Genomic DNA, 18,474 nt, shown 5'->3' on the forward strand with positions numbered 1-18,474 from the left:
CCTGTTCAGACATTTTTTCTTTTCTGGGTGCTTTTCAGGGAAGTGCCAAAGAACTTAGGACCTAGGGAATCGTTTCATGGGTTGTCAGAGCATAGGACATTCATGAGAGGTTAAACACATTTGATAGTGAGAATTGCCATATCAATCCTACAGCTGAGGAAATAGAATCAAAGAATCCAGATAGAGATCAACATTTGTAACAGTGTTCTATTTCAGTCTAAGAGAATATCTTGGTAAGAACAATCCCCTTTATGAGGCCTAAAGCTGCCAAGCAAAGGCTATTTGTAACAAGACTTTTTCTTTAGTTACAAGATTGTATTCTAAATTAGTTGAATCCATGGTTCTTAAATATAAAACTGGCTGACACAACCTAATTTTAATGTGGCAATGCACTGGACTATGTTTGAAATGTATGAAAGTGATTGAGTTTTAGCTCTGTTTTTCAAAATGATTTCATAGCTATTTGTACTTAGCCAGCCTAGCCTCTGAAAGACCAGTTACACTCTCTAAGTCAGAACTACACCCAGCTGGCCTCAGAAAAGAGAAACTGGTGGTTATCTCTGGGGTGGTATGAGGCAATAGGACATGTATGACTAGTACTGTCACATCTTTGGAGACCCAAAGTGTTCTTCCATCCTAGACTACAAAAAGGCAGGTCCAGTTCCTTTGGGAACAAACTCAAGTGGTTGGAGTAACTCATCAGAATGCACCACACGCTGCCTGGATGGTGAGAAACCCTTTACATTTCTCTTTAAATGTACATCTCCATTTTCTTCTTCACTGGGTCACAGGAAGGAAGACGGTGTCATTAAAACATGCCTGTGCCTTATCCTGTCTGTGAGTCTGTAAAGGATTCCTCATTAAAAAGAAGAAAAACCTACTCTAATTTTCACCTGTGGAAGTAGAAATTTAATATTTGATTAGACAAATAGTAAAATCAGAGCAACAGTGAGAAACCATTCCTAGAATCCCACCAAATTACAAGGTCTTATGAACACATCATGTCTCTTGAGGGGAAAGGAATGAAACCTACTGACTTCCATGTGGCTTTTTGAGAAGGATCCAGAAAAATACAATGACTCCAGAGATATTTTAAGTTTCTCTCTCTCTCTCCCAGTTACTCTTTTTGTTTGGTGTTTGGTGTTTGGTGTTTGGTGCTGAGGAATTCTGAAGTACAGAAAGAACCATAATACTATGATGCAGCAGATTAACGCAGGCACATATTTTATTGTATGTATGCTATGATGTTTTTATGCATGGAGCCCACGTTATAAATCAAGTAAATAAACAAATATAACTTGGCAATAGCTCATGTGCATCTGTGGACTGTTCAGACAATTGCAAATGAAAACGATGTTTTTTTCTTTTTATAGTTACCAAACTTGTTAATTTTATGATGTGGACCACCTGCTTTTTCCTGGGTTTTAAATGGTAAAATTCTCCTGATGAATACAGAATAAATTAATTGATAAACTAGAAAACAGTTTATGAAAGTGAAGTACAAAATTTGCTCTTTGACTCACATACAGCGTTATATTGTGTTTATATGCAATAACACCCTGAAGTCATTGCCATCCACGTGCTGGATTATAGAAACAGTCGAAACTTTGTACAATGGTGATTTTTTTCTATTGATTCACAGAATCGAAATAACAGAAGCCATCTCTGATTTTTGAAACTGTAAACTGAAGAAATGAAAAGATGAGAAACCCTTCCTTGCCTAAGAGTTAGAACTAGTGATAATGACACAACTGGAAAACCTGTAAGAGAAAAGCACAGGAGACTGATAACCTGAAAGTATAATCTTAAAAAAGAAAAAGAAATTAGTCAGGCACACACATGGTCAGGCAGTGTACCACTGCAGTGGACCACTGATGTTCTGGCCTGTCCAGAATCCCCTTTTCCTTCTTCTGGTAACCATACCGTTAGTTTCCTGCCAGGAACCACCCTCCCCTAACCTCAGGGCACAGCGAGATTGGGCACACGCCAGCACCTGAAGTAGATGTGCTTTTGCCATCAGCATCTTCCGTCCTCTGGCCACGGTGATTAGCTGAGAAATAGGCACCTGACTGGTGCCTATTCTGGCCAGTGACAATCAGACCTGGAAGCTTCCGGCTGAGCTGAACATGATCCCTGGAGGATGTAAGTCTGAAGCTGCTGGGGCCATCATAAGAAGAGGACCCAGCCAAGAGTTAAGCCAACAAAAGGGAAAGCAAGTAAGAGTGAGACTGAGTCCAAATAAATTTGAACTCCAGAATCTAGCCGTGCCTAAAGTCAAAATTTCACCTAGGTTTGTGAAATTATTATATGATCTATTAAATCCTCTAAAAAAAAAAAAAAGAAAGAAAGAAACTCAGCATAGAGGTGGGTTCCCGTCCTTTATAAACAATACAGGTCTAACTAATACACTCCAAAATAATGAACACCAACCACAGTGGGCCACAATGTCTGAGTCTATCATCCTGGTACATGACACAGAACTCCCGTCTGTGCCCCAGATGAGCCAGGACTCTTTACTTGCTGAGTCCATGTGCCCAACACAGAGTCACTCAGAGGAAGAGGGATACTAATGAAAGACTACAATGGTAATGTCGAGAAAAGCCATTTCCAGGGTGAGAGGGTTTGGTACAAACTGACACAGGTAATCTCTGGTTATCCACTGCCAACAGCAAATATTAATAAATACGGGAAAAGACATAAAATGGAGACCAGCTGGTGGACATGATTTGGATTTGCAGAGCATCAGAGCAGTCTGTGGTGAGAAAACAGGATGGACTGTAAAGGTTCCACATCAGCAGACCAAGCACAGACTTCCAGGAACTATCGGTGGGCAGACCTCCCTGGCTTGCCTCCACTGTTCCAGCGAATTTCCCCTGACCCTGGTTGATTGACAAGAATTCAAACTTTTAAAGTGGAATAGAGGCAGAGAGAAGGAACTGCTTTTCTTTGATCAATTAGGCATGGTTTCATAACAACATATTAAGAAAGAACTACTTTATAAAATAAAAGTGTAGGACTCTAGTATAGTCAATGTGTATATATGTGTTCAAAGGAAGAATATTGTAGGAAGAATTGGAGGCCAGGATAAGTGCATACCATAGGCTGACCTGTGTAGAGAACCTAAAACCCAATTCTTAAATGGTGGCAATCCACAGAGAAAAAAACTTGAAAGGAGAACAAGGGACAGATGAAATATAAAGAGAAAAAGTTTTAATACAGGTGAGAGGTAATTCAAGTCTCAAGAACATGATCTAGAATAATGATAAAAAGAGAAGTACCAGTGGAGGCTTGAAAATCTATACAGACTCAGGAGATGTCCCTGCATCCCACATTCCTCAGTGTGATTGTGGAAACCAGATCTTACCCTGGAAACCAGGTACCCCTCCATTTTTATCACCCCATCTAGAAAAAGCAGGAACTTCAAGCCAGATTGAGCAAGAGATACTTTCTTAGGCTCTTTTATTTTTTTTAATTCCCAGGGCCTCCCACAGTGGCCTTCACATATTATTGAATTGATGGATTAATTAATTCCAACTGAAAACGATGGTGGCATTCTGAACTAACCCCTGATTTTACTGATGAGAAACTAAGGGTCAGAAAGATGATGAGTTTAGTTCAAAGTCACAGAGCTAGTTAGAGGATCATCTGAGACAAGAATTCAATATTCCTGAGCTAACGGGAAAAATCTTTATATGCTCGAAAAAGCACACTGGGTGATAGTGACCCTACTAATCAATTAGAAGACTATTACCATGCAGAAGAGGGTGATATCTCAATAATGGCAGGGAATTGAAGATTCCTTGCTATCTTGCTTTGCCCAGAGACAGTTCAAGCAAGGATAGCCAATGAATTGAAAAAAAAAAAAAAAAACAAGGAAAAGAGACTTTCACAAACATATTGTCAAAAGTTTTATTTGGATTATATTTTGGCAGAAGCATCTAGAGACATCAACCTAGCAGTACATCTGTGGTGTTAGTGTTGTTAATCCATGGACCCTAGGTTAGGGGCCGGGGAGGAAACCAGAGAGACAGAAGACAGTCCTGGAGAGAGTGAAAGCTACTTACATAAACAGGTGTAATTCTACACAGCTCACTTCGTTAGAAATTGTTAGAGCTGGGACTAAGCCTGTCTTCATCACCATCTAACTGTGCAGCTCTCTGTAGACCTTAATTTCCTCATCAGGACTAAATGATCACTAAGATCCTTTCTGGCTCTGATATTACCAAATTCTGGGTGCTGTGGGATATGGCATAAAGTCATCATGAAATTCAGTTGAGGTTAATCCAGAATTGTACACTCTACCTTCCTCTTTCACCTTTCACTGACAAATGAATGTAAACCTGAAATTCATTTTGTTTCCAGGATGCCTGGGATACTGAAATTATTCACATTTTAATTGACTTTTAACAAGAATAGGTAAGAAAGAAAATTAGGACAATTAAGAAATAATGAAGCCATTATAAAAGCAGTAATGATTTGAAAGCAGGTAAGGGAATACTCTTATCAGAAATGTTGAATACCTGCAAATGAGCAGTCAGATGACAAGTACACCGTGGGATTAAGGGATTTCACTAATGCACAAACTGAACCATTTATAATAATTTCTTCCCAAAATTGAGGAGAATGCAAATGTCCTGATTATTACTGGAAATATATATTCTCTTGAAAATTGTACTGCACAATGTTGGATATTATATCTGAAGATGTTATCAGTGCTTTGCACAAATTTATTCCCCCTTCAAAGACAGCAGCTTCCTAGTGTCTTTCTTGTAAATCAAAAGACTTTTCTGAAAACTACTAGAACCAGACTTGTTCTTCCAAAAAACGCGGGGAGCAGATATTAAGTTGTGATGCAATGCTAGCAGTTGTCACAAACAACCCTGAATCCCTGGAGCCTGCTCGCTCAGAGTGAATGTCCCTGGCCAGGCAGCTCCCCTGGGAGCACCTCTTCCAAGCAGCGAGTCATGGGTCTGAGTCCCTTCCATCATGTGGATCCTCCATCTTCTAGGATCTCCAAAGATCTCACTTCCAGCCAAGGACAGTGAGCGGGAGAGCTTGGGAGATTGCACAGAAGGTTTTATGGCCAACCCAGGTAGTGGCCAATGTATTAATAGCTTCTGTCCACATTCTATTGGCCAGAACTCGGTCTCACGGTCCCCCCTCAATACCAGGGGCACGGGAAGAACAGTTCAGCTGTGTGCTCAGGAGGGAGAGAGGAACTCTCTGCAAGGATTTTCATGTGGGAAATTATCTGTTACTCATCTTGGCTGAACAAAAGCAGAACCTTTGGCATGAAGAGGGAGTGATGGCTTTATACAGAAGCAAACAGAATGTTTCTTCCTGTGCCACTAAATCTAGAATGTGCTGTCTGAAAAACAGGCAGGGAAATATGTGCTTCCCTGTGTGAGATACCCTCTATGCCGCACCTTTCAGAGCCTCTGAGCCTGAAAGAGGGCAAGTACGTAGATAGAGGATAGAAAACCCGGGAATAGTCCCCAAGAAAGCCACAATGTCCTTTTCCTAAGGACTGGCAGACTAGGCCTGGTAAGCTGCTTATTAGAGGAAGAATAGGAGTGTGATTAGGGCCAGGGAAGGAATTCTCAGCACGCAGCTACCTATTCTCTCCTTTCCAACTTCTTTCAATTCTCTACCAATCTCTCTCCTCCTCACTCTCAGTGTCTCTGTTAGCCTCTCTTTGTCTGTCTCTCTGTCTCTTAAACCACACACATACAGGGGGAGGAGAGAGAGGGAGAGAAATGGAGAGAAAGGCTACGAAAACCCAGAAACATACAGACATAAAACAAATGGAACTGAAAGAAATCCAACACCACAAACGCCTGGTAACGATAATGATGAAGAAAAGCTGTTGCCAGATGCATCTTGTGATGACGCCAATGATCTAATTCTCTTACTATCAAAAGATGCAGGTAAAGGCAGCCTTGACAGAAGGCTTTAAAAAAAAAAAAAATCAAAGAGCACAGCATCACTGGAAATGCCTTATCTGATTTATGCCTTTTCAAAGACCAGGCTTGTGTCACATGCTGATAATAGACTCTAGCCATCCAAACGTTATTTTATCTAGCATCTTGATTTTAAAGAATTGTGGAAACTAGCAAATACAACTGGGTTATTTATGTAATATTTGAAACTATGTTATTAATAGTTCACTAGGGGAAAATGACAACACACACACACGCACACATACACACACAACAAAAATCAAAACCCAGACTAGAAAATAACATAATGAAAAGCAACAGCCTCCATGTTATTCAGGATCAACAATATAGAATGTAATTTCCAAATTAGAACAGGCATTTTTCTTTCATAATTAATGAAAGTATGAATGAGGGACAGGTTGGTATGTGGTTGCCCACTAGATGAGACCCCCACCCACTAGTACTTGGGCATGACCAGAATTCAAAGCCATCACTGCCAGCAGATGAAGACCCCTGCCAGAGAAGAATCCACATCATAAAATTGCCCCATCTATTAAATTACACAGGGGATGTGAGGGTCCCCTTGGAGTACACAACACAAAAAACTTTAAAAAAAAGTTTTAAAAAGTTTAAATAATTGAACACAAAAACTCCCCCAGAAGCATGACCTAATTATTTCACATTTCATGCAATTTAGAGAAGACATCTTTTTCCTTAAATGACTAGACATTAATCAAATGGACCTCCACACTTGAGAAGATAAATGCCAGCCAAAGAAAAGGAAGCCTCTGTATATTTACCTTTCCTTTTAAAGCACAGACGTTAGAAATGAATGAGATTTTTGACCATTTATCATACATGGAGACCAATTGTCTCACAGAAATTTTTATGTCAAACCACACCTGGCCATACATGTTTGTCTCTTGATTCACTGGCTCTAAATATCACATTTCAACATTGTTGGGCAGAAGCCAAACATAATGTGTTTGAAACTCCTTCCTTGCAGTCTTAAATGAGCTGTGATACTGGAAGAAAAAAATCTGCCTTGATGATCCAAAACTATGGACAAGCTAAGTGTTATTTATTTAGTGTTTTAACATATTATTTAATGGGATTTTGGCAGTATATTGACCTTCCTAATGAGGTTTGATTAAAGCCAATATTAAAATTAATGTGCCCTCTCTGTGCACCCAGTGACGGAGTGTAAAAGGAACTGTCTTGAAAGGATCTTGTGCAGCAGGGAGAAGCCAGACTGGCATTAAAAATTGGCCAGGGACAATCCATATGCAGATGATCAAGATGACTTCATCACTGTTAGGAATTCCAGGAACTATCTTTTCAGATGAGGCTCAGTGCTCAGTGACCAGAATATATTGATAGGGAATATTGATTACAGTGCTTATGGTTTATGGAAACACAAGAAGAGAATATAAAAAATCTCGAAAGTGTTTTTGAGTGGAATGACCAGTACCACATATATCAGAACTGCATAGTCATTGGAAACCACTGCAGAGTAGTAATAGTGCTTGGGACTGACTAGTACTACCACAGCTCTACATTCTGTTCTAGAACCTTCCATGTTTTCCAGCCTCACATGCATTTTTCAGCAGTTACTAGGATGCTCACTTGTTAACTGATCTCAAGTCATCCTAATTCTCATTCTTAAGCATCACAGAACCACATCCAAATCTGCCTCCCCAAACCCTGATGGCACAGCCAGACTAGGCCAGTGGTGACATAGGTGAAGTTCGTCATTTCTCTCTCCCACCTTCCCCTGTTTTTCACCCTACGCTTTCCTCGTCCTCATGGTTGAAATGACAGATAATAGCTGAAAGCATAAAGCATAACCGCTCCATCTAGTAACTCCAAGGTGGATTTCAGAGCACGGCCATTAGTGAGACAAGCCTTGGTCCATTTCCATGCCCTTGCCCAGTCACTTCACAGCTGTGTGACTTTGGGTGAGTTATTTTACCTAAGACATCATTTCTCAGCCAAAAAAAGTGGGGATATGGATGTAATGAAATTACATTCACAAAGCTCTTAACGCCAAGAGGCAGTTCTTTGTAATAAAAAGGATCTCAGTGAAATGGGTTTCTCCTCATCATTCTAAGTCTGGAGATTCGAGGCCTGTGTGCTCCTTTGTGCAATAGGGTCCAACTGGGTATTTCAAGCTCCAGAGGGAACTCGAGAGGCCAAACTACCCACTTCTTTCTCAGAGTCAGTGTATTCACACTGATTGTCTATACCACTGTGTCCCAAATGGGGTGATTTCAATCTCAAGTCCCCTTCAGTGAGATCCCCTGGCCACATTCTCTGAGCAGATGATGACAGATGCTCTCTTTCTTTTTGTATTTGAATTCCCAGCCCAAGTGGACAGGGCAATCAGGGCAGAGAAGCAGAGATCTAGGCAAGCAAAAGCAAGGACTGACCCTCTGGCGAACTTGCCTAACTTCCATTTCATAGCTAAGACACCAAAATAGTTCTTCAGATCTGCTTGCCAACGGCGGCGCTGCCCTTGAACGTGCTCCCCCGGCTCCCGTCTGAGTCAGTGTAATGAGTCTGCATTTTATAAGAGCTGAGCCTGGTCCAAATGGAACCGTGTAACTGTTAGAAAGATTAATGGACTGTATCATCCAACAGTTGACTGTAAACTTCTAATTGTGTGAATCTCAGTGTGGTGTCTAGAGCTAAATCGGAGTCTGCTTCCTCAGTCACTAATATCCACTGATATTGTTCATTATTTTTCTAATGCCATCCATCCCTAGGTACATCAGTTTTGAGCAGATCCCTGAGGAAAACAACAACTTTGGTTGTAGGTACTTGAGAGCCGTCATTATCACTGTTGCCAATTAATTCATCAATCAGTGTTTACTGAGCTGCCACGGAGAACAGGGAACGGCACTGTGTCCTGCTGAGCAGAGGAAGGATGGAGGAGGCCATGGAGACGGAGCCTCTGCCCCAGAAGAGCTGGCTCAGGGGGGCAGGAAACAGGAGCCAAGAGCTCTCCTTCCTGCTTGGGACTGTGTGACATTAGGCAAGTCACTTACACCCCTAAGCCTTAAAACAGGGAGGCAGGACACCAGCCAGGCCTACCTACCTGAGCAACAATGGACAAAATGTGTGTGAATACGTTTTGAAAACATTAAGCTCAGCACAAATGAAAGCATTGTTCATAGGCTATAATAGAAAATACAGATCATATAGGGCTCAGAAAAATAAGGTTACTTGGGTTTACTTGTACCCGCTTTCTTTTTTATAAATTCATTCCCACATTTCCAGAATATTCTTAGTGGCTTCTCCAAATAAGCAACCCTTATTACCCTTACTCCTCTCAGCTTTGAAACCAGCTGCAGAGGCTTCTTTAAGCTGCACTTGCTTTGTCCTGGACAGAGCCACGTTCTATTAAAAGAATCGTCAAGTATTGACCGTGGTTGGGACCAAGGGAAAGCTACAGGGAACTTCTTATCTCTGCCCCACCCACCTGTTCCTTCCCCCACACACCTTCTTCTGGATCTCTTCTGCTTCTTTTGGATGGGAAACACATAGCTGTCAGCCACATGGTCCCCGTCCATGCTACAGGAAGCTGTAACATCCAGCTGAGATCACAACAACCGCTGGGTCCTTCATCCCAGGCACCTAATTGTACAAGTGGCTTTTGATCACTTTGCAAAAAAAAAAAAAAATTCCTCTCTCCTTCCTTGTAGCTGCACTAAAGAAACATATCCCATCTCCTTATTTCCTAAACAGTCCTTTCTTTGCAAGACATTAAGGGGAGAAAAATATTAGTTGTCTATATTGCTACGGTGTGCTGTGAAACTCGGGATGGCATAATACTTGTTGGCTAACAGAATTGTAAGTCTCCAAAGTTAATCAAGTTGCTGAGGTTTTCAGGATCTGGATGTTGGCAGAATTTCCCCACAGCTCCCTGCTAATTTAGATGTTTAAGTATCTAGGGAATAGTAAATATAGAACACGCAACTGCAGCATTAAGAAAGGACTGTGGCTGCAATCCTGTCTAACCGGCATGCCCCTTCTGTCCGCAAAGCTTCCCTTTTGACTAGATGGGGAGTAGTAATATATATGCCTCCTCAGTCCTGGAAAGAGCTCTCTTGCCATTCTCCAAAAGGCTCAGGCATTTGCCTGCTGCATCACTGATAACCTAATTTGTACTCTGTAGATCAGAGAAACGGGCTGATTAGGAACAGATTCTGGTGAATTTGGATCTGCGCTTTGCATGATGGAAAAGCTAAGACCTATTGCACTATAAAGTTTAGCAATATTAATAACTCTGATTCAATAAACTGTCTCAGGTTGTTGCTACAATGATGCCTATACAAGGACCATCCCAAATAAACCTAAAAATAATGAGTCAGTACAAGGTGCAGTATCAGATTTTACCAGCAATCCCCATAAAGTTCTTTACTAGAACATATAACAGTAGTGTGCGGTCAAGACTCCTTTTATATCACTAGAGTAACGATGGCCAAGTTAGGGTCTTAAGATTCATCACCAAATATTTTCTATTGCTCCCCCCAAGGACAAGCCATAGTACAGTTATCTGGCTCTGCTAGAGTTACTCTGCTATGTGAATGGAGGAAGAAAATTTGGGAAGGGGAAATTAAAGCAGGAGAAAATGCTAGAAGAGAAAGACCCCTAAAACCAATGAAATCGTGACATTTGCAAATGTAATTTTCTCTAGAATCTGGACTGTGTGAACGTTGGTAGGTAAACAAAAGTCCCTGGATGCTATGGGAATGAGGAGGAAATGGCTAAAGCCCAGGAGGTCCAGAGAAAAGGGTCTGTGTGAGCTGAAGGCACTGGAGTTTTTCCTCTCATCCTTAAGAGTATAAATTGTGGAGGATATGAACAAACAAAAAGCCCAGTGAGACTATTTATGAAGAGAAGCAATAAAATCCACACAGATAATGTATTACAGAGAAAGGGAAATGAACTTTCCCAAGCAGAATATAACGTGCTCTTCATGGGTGCCATGCACAAGATTAACGACGCCACCCTCAGACTCCTTGGTGGCATCTCAGGACCCTGCATTGCCGCTCCTTTTCATTTCATTGGGATGTAAATAATTGATAACTTGAAGGGACCCGAGAAACCCACTGCAACTGAACATAGATATTTTTTATGACATCAATTACAGGGCTGGTGATTTGATGAGAAAAGGAAAATATTTCAAACTACACTTTAATGATCTCCACCAAGAACCCCTAGTGTTCCAAATGAAACGTGGGTCTCTGGGCCTCGATTTTTTTTTCTTTCTCTCCATTTTTCCTCCTCAGAGGGAATATAAGTTACAGCTGCACAGAAGAGATGGTTAACTATTTTCATGTCTGTACTTTGCAGCAGTGGGTCACAGGCCTCCTTCTTCTAATAGAGCAGGAAAGGCTGGGGAGAACAGAGGCTTGCGGGGATGGTCCCTTGTGTGTGCCACATCAAGGCCACATGTTATCTGACAGAAGGTGTTGTGGCATTAGTTTTGGCAAGGAGGGCTACGATCATAGTCGAGCTTGTCATTTATGACATTACAAAACTGGGGCATGTCAAAATGACATGGCGAGTAGTACCATTAAGGCTGTTGAAAGGGAGTCAGAGTTCAAGTGTTTGGGCGTGAGGCACTTTATGTGGTGATGACTTCTGAATTTATAGTTGTCAGGACAGGGGTAGAGATGTTGATTTGGTCCAAGAGTGGGTCTGTCCACACTTGTGTCTGGTTGATCATGAAGTCCAGTTCATTTTTCTTTTTTCATGGCAAAATTGTTTCAAGGCTGCTTACTGCTTCATGCAATAGCTTCAGAACTATGCCTGGAACGTTATCCAAAAACCCAGATGATGCAGTGTGGTGAGAGCTGTGCTGAACACTCACTGTGCATTGGTCTCGAGGGACTTGTGCCATGAAGTCATATTGGGATGGGGGGCAAAGAAGGCCCGGGTATGCCTCAGAATGAAAGGGGTGGGAGGTAAAGGAGATACTTCAACCCAATTCCAAGAACAATAAAATCTTATTATTCTATGACTCATTACATGCATTTGAATCCACCACAAGTCAAAAAATATACCTTGAAATATCATTACAGGATACGTAAAAAGTCTCTCTGAATTAGCTTATAATAGGTGTTTGAGTGTGTTTCTCCACTCCCAGCGTCATCGCTGTTGGACTGCATTTCTTTCTTTCTTTGTAGGGCCCTAAACAACCTAGGGGAGAACTTGGTCTGTTAGTTTAGGACACCATAGATCTGCCAAACTGCTTGTTCTCATGTTAAAAAAGGTACTGACTAGCTGTTAGAACAGAATACTGTTAAAGCCCTCATAATTTAAAGCAATTTAATTCTAAGCTTCCATGTCTTGTAAAGAGCTGTTGACTGGCTTGGCTCATAAGTAGGAAGGAAAGGGGCAAATAATGGAAGAATTTTTTCTCTTCTAGTTTTTTGATGCAAATACACCCTTGTTTCTCTAGTTTCATTTCTTCACCATTCCTCTATATTTTCCTAATATTCTGCATCATCTGATGATGTCCAATAAGCTAGAGGGTGTAAGATCTTTAAAAATGTCAGCAGCAAAGTACTTCTTGTGGCTTTCCTTTCTTATGGCACCAGAAAATAATCAATCTATTTTAATAAATCTTCCAACCCAACTTGCTCTGCTTAAGAAAAATCAGTCTCACTCTAGATATGATTTATTGAAATGCTTTAAAATGTCTTCTATTTGCCTATCACACGTGGCTCATTTTTCAGAAGTTGGAAGTGGTTTGTGGAGTATGAGCCTTTTCAGTTTGAGCCTGCAAGTATAGTTCATAATGAAAACCTGTCCATGGAGTAGATATTTTATCACATCTGTGTTAATTTGGGACTGCTGATTTATCATTAATAAAGCATTTGGCTAGAAAACGATGTCCATATTTGATGGTCTGGTAACTTCTTTCTCCCATTTTATGCCACAATAACTGCCCAGTCTTATTGTTGCCCATTACAAATGTGTAAAGTTTTATGGACTAAGTAATGTCAAGCGAGGCAGTGTCAAGCAGATCTGGAGGCAAGTTGGGAGCGTTTAGATGGAAAAGGAAGCGTGTGGTCTATGCCAGCCTCGCTTGTAGTTTTACTGGCTATTGATTCCTTTTTACACACTGATTTAGTATCCTGAATTATGATGCAGTATTTAAATTTAAATACCAATTGAGAGTGCCTCTCCCAAAGGTTACTCTAAGTCATAGCCATTTTTGACTCTGATGGTCTCTGCTTTTCTGGAGTGGGTATTTTATTAGAAGTGCTCATAAAAGGCTGCATGGCAGTTAACTATGCAATGGAGAAGATGTGTGGAGGTTTATAAGTGTCTGGGGTGCTAGGAAGCAAGGAGTGGTTTGGTATAACAAAAATATTCACAAAATCTCAGTCTTGAAAGGAAACTTCGGAAGTCATTCAGTCCAGTCTGCTGTCTCTGGATAGAGCTATACTTAGAACATGCCCTGAAACCTTCAGAAAAGGGATTCCACAGACTTCCTTGATAACAAAATTTACTATTCAGCAAGCCTATCCCTCAAATGTCCCCAGCACCTCCCCAAACCCCGGCGGTTCATACTCACTCCCATTTCTCTCAAATGACAGGGCATTGAAATCCCACATTGTCTGCCGTGAGAGGAAGTAGAGTGTAATGTATTGATCAAACTTTTTGAAAATTAGGGGGTCCATAAATTTTTAATTAGGTATAACACAGTACACTCTCGGTGTTATTTATATAGCTTTTATTTGTTGTATATACCCCAGGGCTATTTTTGTCACTGGAATATGCCTGAATACCATGCTAGAACTTCTTTCTTATTGGAATTAGGCAAGCTGGATTGGGTCCTGGAGTTTCTTTTTAAGAGGTGTCAGCTGGCACTATTGTAAAACATGCTATATTCCTATGATATTTAATGTTCAAATATGGGAAAGAAGGAAAAAGAAAGACAAAAAAGTAAGGATAGAGATGGGAAGGGAGAGAGGGAAAGAGGGAGGGAGGGGAAAAGGAAGGAATCTATTTGTTCAATGATGTTAAGTCCATGTGGAGCTCACCCCACAATTCTTGAGTCTGCTGAGAGGCCATCCCATTTCTCCCCGCGCATCACTGAGGCAATGCACACAACGGACAAGGAGCAGCCAGCCAGCCGGTGGACCATGAGTTGCTTTGTGTTTCCCACAGGTGCTGGGAAACCGTGCATTGCTAGGGTTACTCTCCATAGCTGGGTCTAGATTCCATGAGGGCATGGGAGGAGCATGTAGGGACAGTGGAAGAATGGAGTGTGATTTCATTCATGGCAGTTTAAGATGATTCCTTTCTTGCTTATCTTTCCTTCCAATGTCTTGTGGCAAATCTATTCGTTCTTCCCTTATAGCGGTGGAAGAACAAGAGACCCAAATTAAGATCAAAATAAGGTTAAGGTGTGAATTTTCTCTTTTGCATTATGAAAATATATAGGTTGCAGAAATGAAATAATTTACTTACATATGGAATCCCCACTAACTAATACTATTTATTAAAATGCAATAATTCACCAGGTTTTATAAAGAGTTAAACATTGAACCTCTAACAAGTTAAATATAACTTTTTCTTTCAATCAAAATGACTAGCTCACTGTACCATGTGTTTTACACAATTGTCACATTTAATCTTTACCCCATGGGTTAGGCAGTTGTTCTCAAAGTGTGGTCCTTGGACCAGTGGCACCACCTGGGAACTTGTTAGAAATGTAGATTTCTAGACTCTATCCAAGATCTACTGAATCATAAACTCTGGGGACGGCACTAGCCATCCACGCTGTAACAAGCCCTCCAGATGATTCACTTCACTACAGTTGAGAATCACTGGGTTAAGGAGTAGCCCCATTTTAGAGATAAGAAAACTGAGGCACAAAGAGTTTAAGCAATTTTTCCAGCACCACACAGCTAGAAATCAATCAAGGCTGCCTGATTCCAAATCCCTTGCTCTTAGACACTAGGTTTGCTGTGTGATAGACATCAGTTTACTTGGGAACCCAGTGTCAAGAATATAGATGTGAGAAATACAGTATGGGGGGAAAATTTAGATTTTTTAAAAAAAAATTAACTAGTAACATAAAGCTTAAAATGTCTTGTTTCCCTAATTTCAGCCTATAAAATATTTAAACTAAAAAAGTTGTGACCCAAAATGTTAACCTCAATGCCAGGTAGGTGATAGGAGAAAGTGACTAATCAGAAGTTCCAGAGAGCAGAAGTTTCCTGTCCCCTACAGTGGGAACAGTCACTCGACTCGGTGCCCACAGAACCATGCCGGATCAAAATGGTCTCTCAAAGAAGCCAGAAACTCAAATTTGTCAGTGGATTATTGCAATTTGAAACATTAGCTACGAATTCATAAATTTTGAAAAAATCATGCAGGTCAAAATCAAAACAAAACAAATATCACATAGGTTTCATTTATAGAGTGTCATTTTGCAACCACTGGCTGAGAAATCCTCATAACATTTAATGAACCCAGATTAAAAGACTTAAGGGATATAAGGTTGATGAAAAATATGTGTGGGGAGAGGTGTGGGAAATTGAATTCATGGAACTATGCTAAGCGATCACTTTATCAAACATGCGCCTAACCCTGATGGCTATGCCATGGTGGCCGCTTTTATTGATTCATACCTTGGAACGGTGTTCCTTAATACCTCCGTGCTTGTGCAGTCTCCACTGGGATCGTGTGACTGCAGACCCTGGTTTCACGAGCGACTGTTTGAGTAAGTGTTGGAAAATTGCCTTTTGCGGTGTATGTCAAGTGTTTATGTGGGCACCATTTTAAATTTTCATTGAGAAAGCCACTCTATGGACTGAAAAACATTCAGAGGAAGCAGGTTTGGAAAGGTTACTGCGAAATCCATCTCAACTGCAAACAGAAGTGATTTTAATGCCTGTTATTTTGGAAGCAGTTCAAAGTTGTTTTTTTCATTGTAAATAGCATTAAAGTGCTCTGTGGAGGCAAGTATTACTTTTTTCTTGGCCCGCTGCACTTCAGTAATGGTTCTTATACACTGAAGGCACAACAATAAGACTCAGGAAGTTATGTACAATATACCGGGGACAGCAGGGGAGAAGTGGGAGGGGAGAGGAGGTCATCTGGTGAGTATAGAGAAGAGAAATTTGGGGGTGGAGAGTCTGTGCATGAGAACACCAGCCAAGACCAGGAACATCTGGAAAACCTGCTCTGTATTATGTGGTCATTCCACAAACTTTTCCAAGGAATCACATAAGGAGAATATTACATTTTAATTAGAGCTGGGATTGCTCCAGAGAAAAGAGGAAAAAAGAGAGTGGTTTGGCGAACGAGTTCCTTTTTAGTTTGGCTGGGTCCATGAATTGCAATTAACCACTTAGCTGCCTGTAGATGCACACTTTTCACTGCGTGTTCCCATAGCTCAGTGATTTAATAGAATAATCACATTGGGCTCCTGCCCAGCCCTAACCTGTGAAAGGAGAGCAGAAGCAATGGGTGAGTGTCAATTGAAGAAAACAGGTCAAACCTGGGACCTTTTTTTATGGAAGGAGAGAGAAAGCCAATGGGGTATCCTCATCTCTCCCTCCCTTTTTTATGTATGCCACATGGCAAATTCATCAGTTATTCACTAATAGTAAGAAGGGACAAGAATAAATATAAAAATGTAATGACAATACATAACTTCTTTAAGGTAATATTATTCTATTTCATTTTATGAGAAAATGCAAGTATTATGCCAAGAAATAAGGTAGTTCTTATGTCTTGAACCTTCCTTAATAGTAATTACTGCATTTTTTAAAAGCTAATAATTTATTAGTTTTTCAATTAAACATCTAACAAATTAAATAATCAGTTTTAATGAATCTAATATTATTGGAAAGGAATTGCAATAAATGGAAAAAATGGTTTTTTAGAACTTTTTTGTGATTTTATGTTTCTGTTGTTATTTACAAACTTATCCTTGTACATTTATTGAGCTCCAGCTATGTATTGGGTACTGTCCTAGGGCCTGTAGGGGGTATGAAGACATAAGACCCAGCCACTGCTCTCAGAGGACTCACGGCCAAGTAAGATAGACAATGCATAGAGCCTTACGATGCTAATAACAATATAAGCAACGATATATATGATGGCATATAGCAAATTGCCAAGCTAAAGGTTCAGAAAAAAACACCAGGAGTCCTGGGGATAGAAAAACCAGGGGTGGCTTCCTCGGGGAGGCAGCGTTTGTGCAAGACCTTGAAGGCTGGGTAGAATCTGGATACGAGGAGAGGAGCAGGAGGACCAAGCAGTGAGGGGGCTGTGCTCTGAGCAGGAGCCCAGGAAGGCATTGAGTGTTCAGAGGACAAACCAGCACAGCTGAGCAGAGGCTCCTGGAGGCAGCACAGGGAGGGGGACATTTGAAAGGAGCTAGTGGCCAGATTGTACAAGACATGGACAAGTACGTAGGACCATGCTTGAAGAAGGATCCCTGGTGTAGGGAATAAAAGCATACAAGTGAAAAGAGTCCAGAATTAGTCACTAAATATTTCAGAAGTACACACACTAAACATATACCAGGAGTCACAAATGTGGGATACTTCCAAATGTGCAAGGAATTTCTTTGTTCAAATAGGCTCTCTCGGCATATGACAGTTTGGACGCGATGTCCACTGTGATTTCTATGTTTCTCTTCCTTTATATCCCAGGACCAAAATTGTTCTGCCATTTAAAATACTCTAAATTCCTGACCCTTTGCAGTATTGACCCCATGCCAATAACATGTCAACTCTTTCTCTTTCCTCTTTCAGCGTATCTTCTCCAGACAGCATTTTGCCCTTGTATATGAGCTGCAGGCTTTCCAAAAGTTGGGGAGATCTTGCAGAGAAGAAACATGGCATCTGATTCTTGAAATCACATTCTGTCTACTCTTCCAGCTGCTGTGCATACTTACTACTTGATCTTATTTAATAAGAAAGCTCAAAATGTTTCCCACTTCGGGGCAAAACCCTGCATGCCTTTCCCTCTAGCCTAACCAGAAATCCCATTCTCTTCCTTCTCTAACTCAATAAACCAAATCTAATTGGAATAATTATAAAATACACTGATGTACAATTTGTTTCACTAACTCAATAATTAATTAATATGCTACTTATGGTTGAGAAGAGCTCTTAAGACACAGCACAAATTCCACTGGATGAAAGAGAACACAAAAGACATAAAGCAGGGGCAGCATCTTTACATAAAACAGGCCAGGAGGAAAAGATAAGAAGGAGAAAAAAACGAAATCTATTTGGGCATTTTTGAATCTATGATGGGCTTTGTGTTACTCCATTTGAAGATTCTCCTCTTGCTCTTTCTACAAGTGAGGTAGATTATGTGTTTTGCAGATGAATTGTCGCAATACTCACGTAGCTGAATCAAGCTAGTGGAGGGACTTTTTTGTGATTAAACTTTCCAACCACCAGACACTTTCAGGTGAGAGAATAGTCCTCCTAATCAATGGACCCATGCCCTCTCAACTCTTCTTAGTTGATGTGAGTACACACATTCA

Source organism: Eulemur rufifrons, chromosome 1 (genome assembly GCF_041146395.1).
Source record: "Eulemur rufifrons isolate Redbay chromosome 1, OSU_ERuf_1, whole genome shotgun sequence".
NCBI lineage: Eukaryota > Metazoa > Chordata > Mammalia > Primates > Lemuridae > Eulemur > Eulemur rufifrons.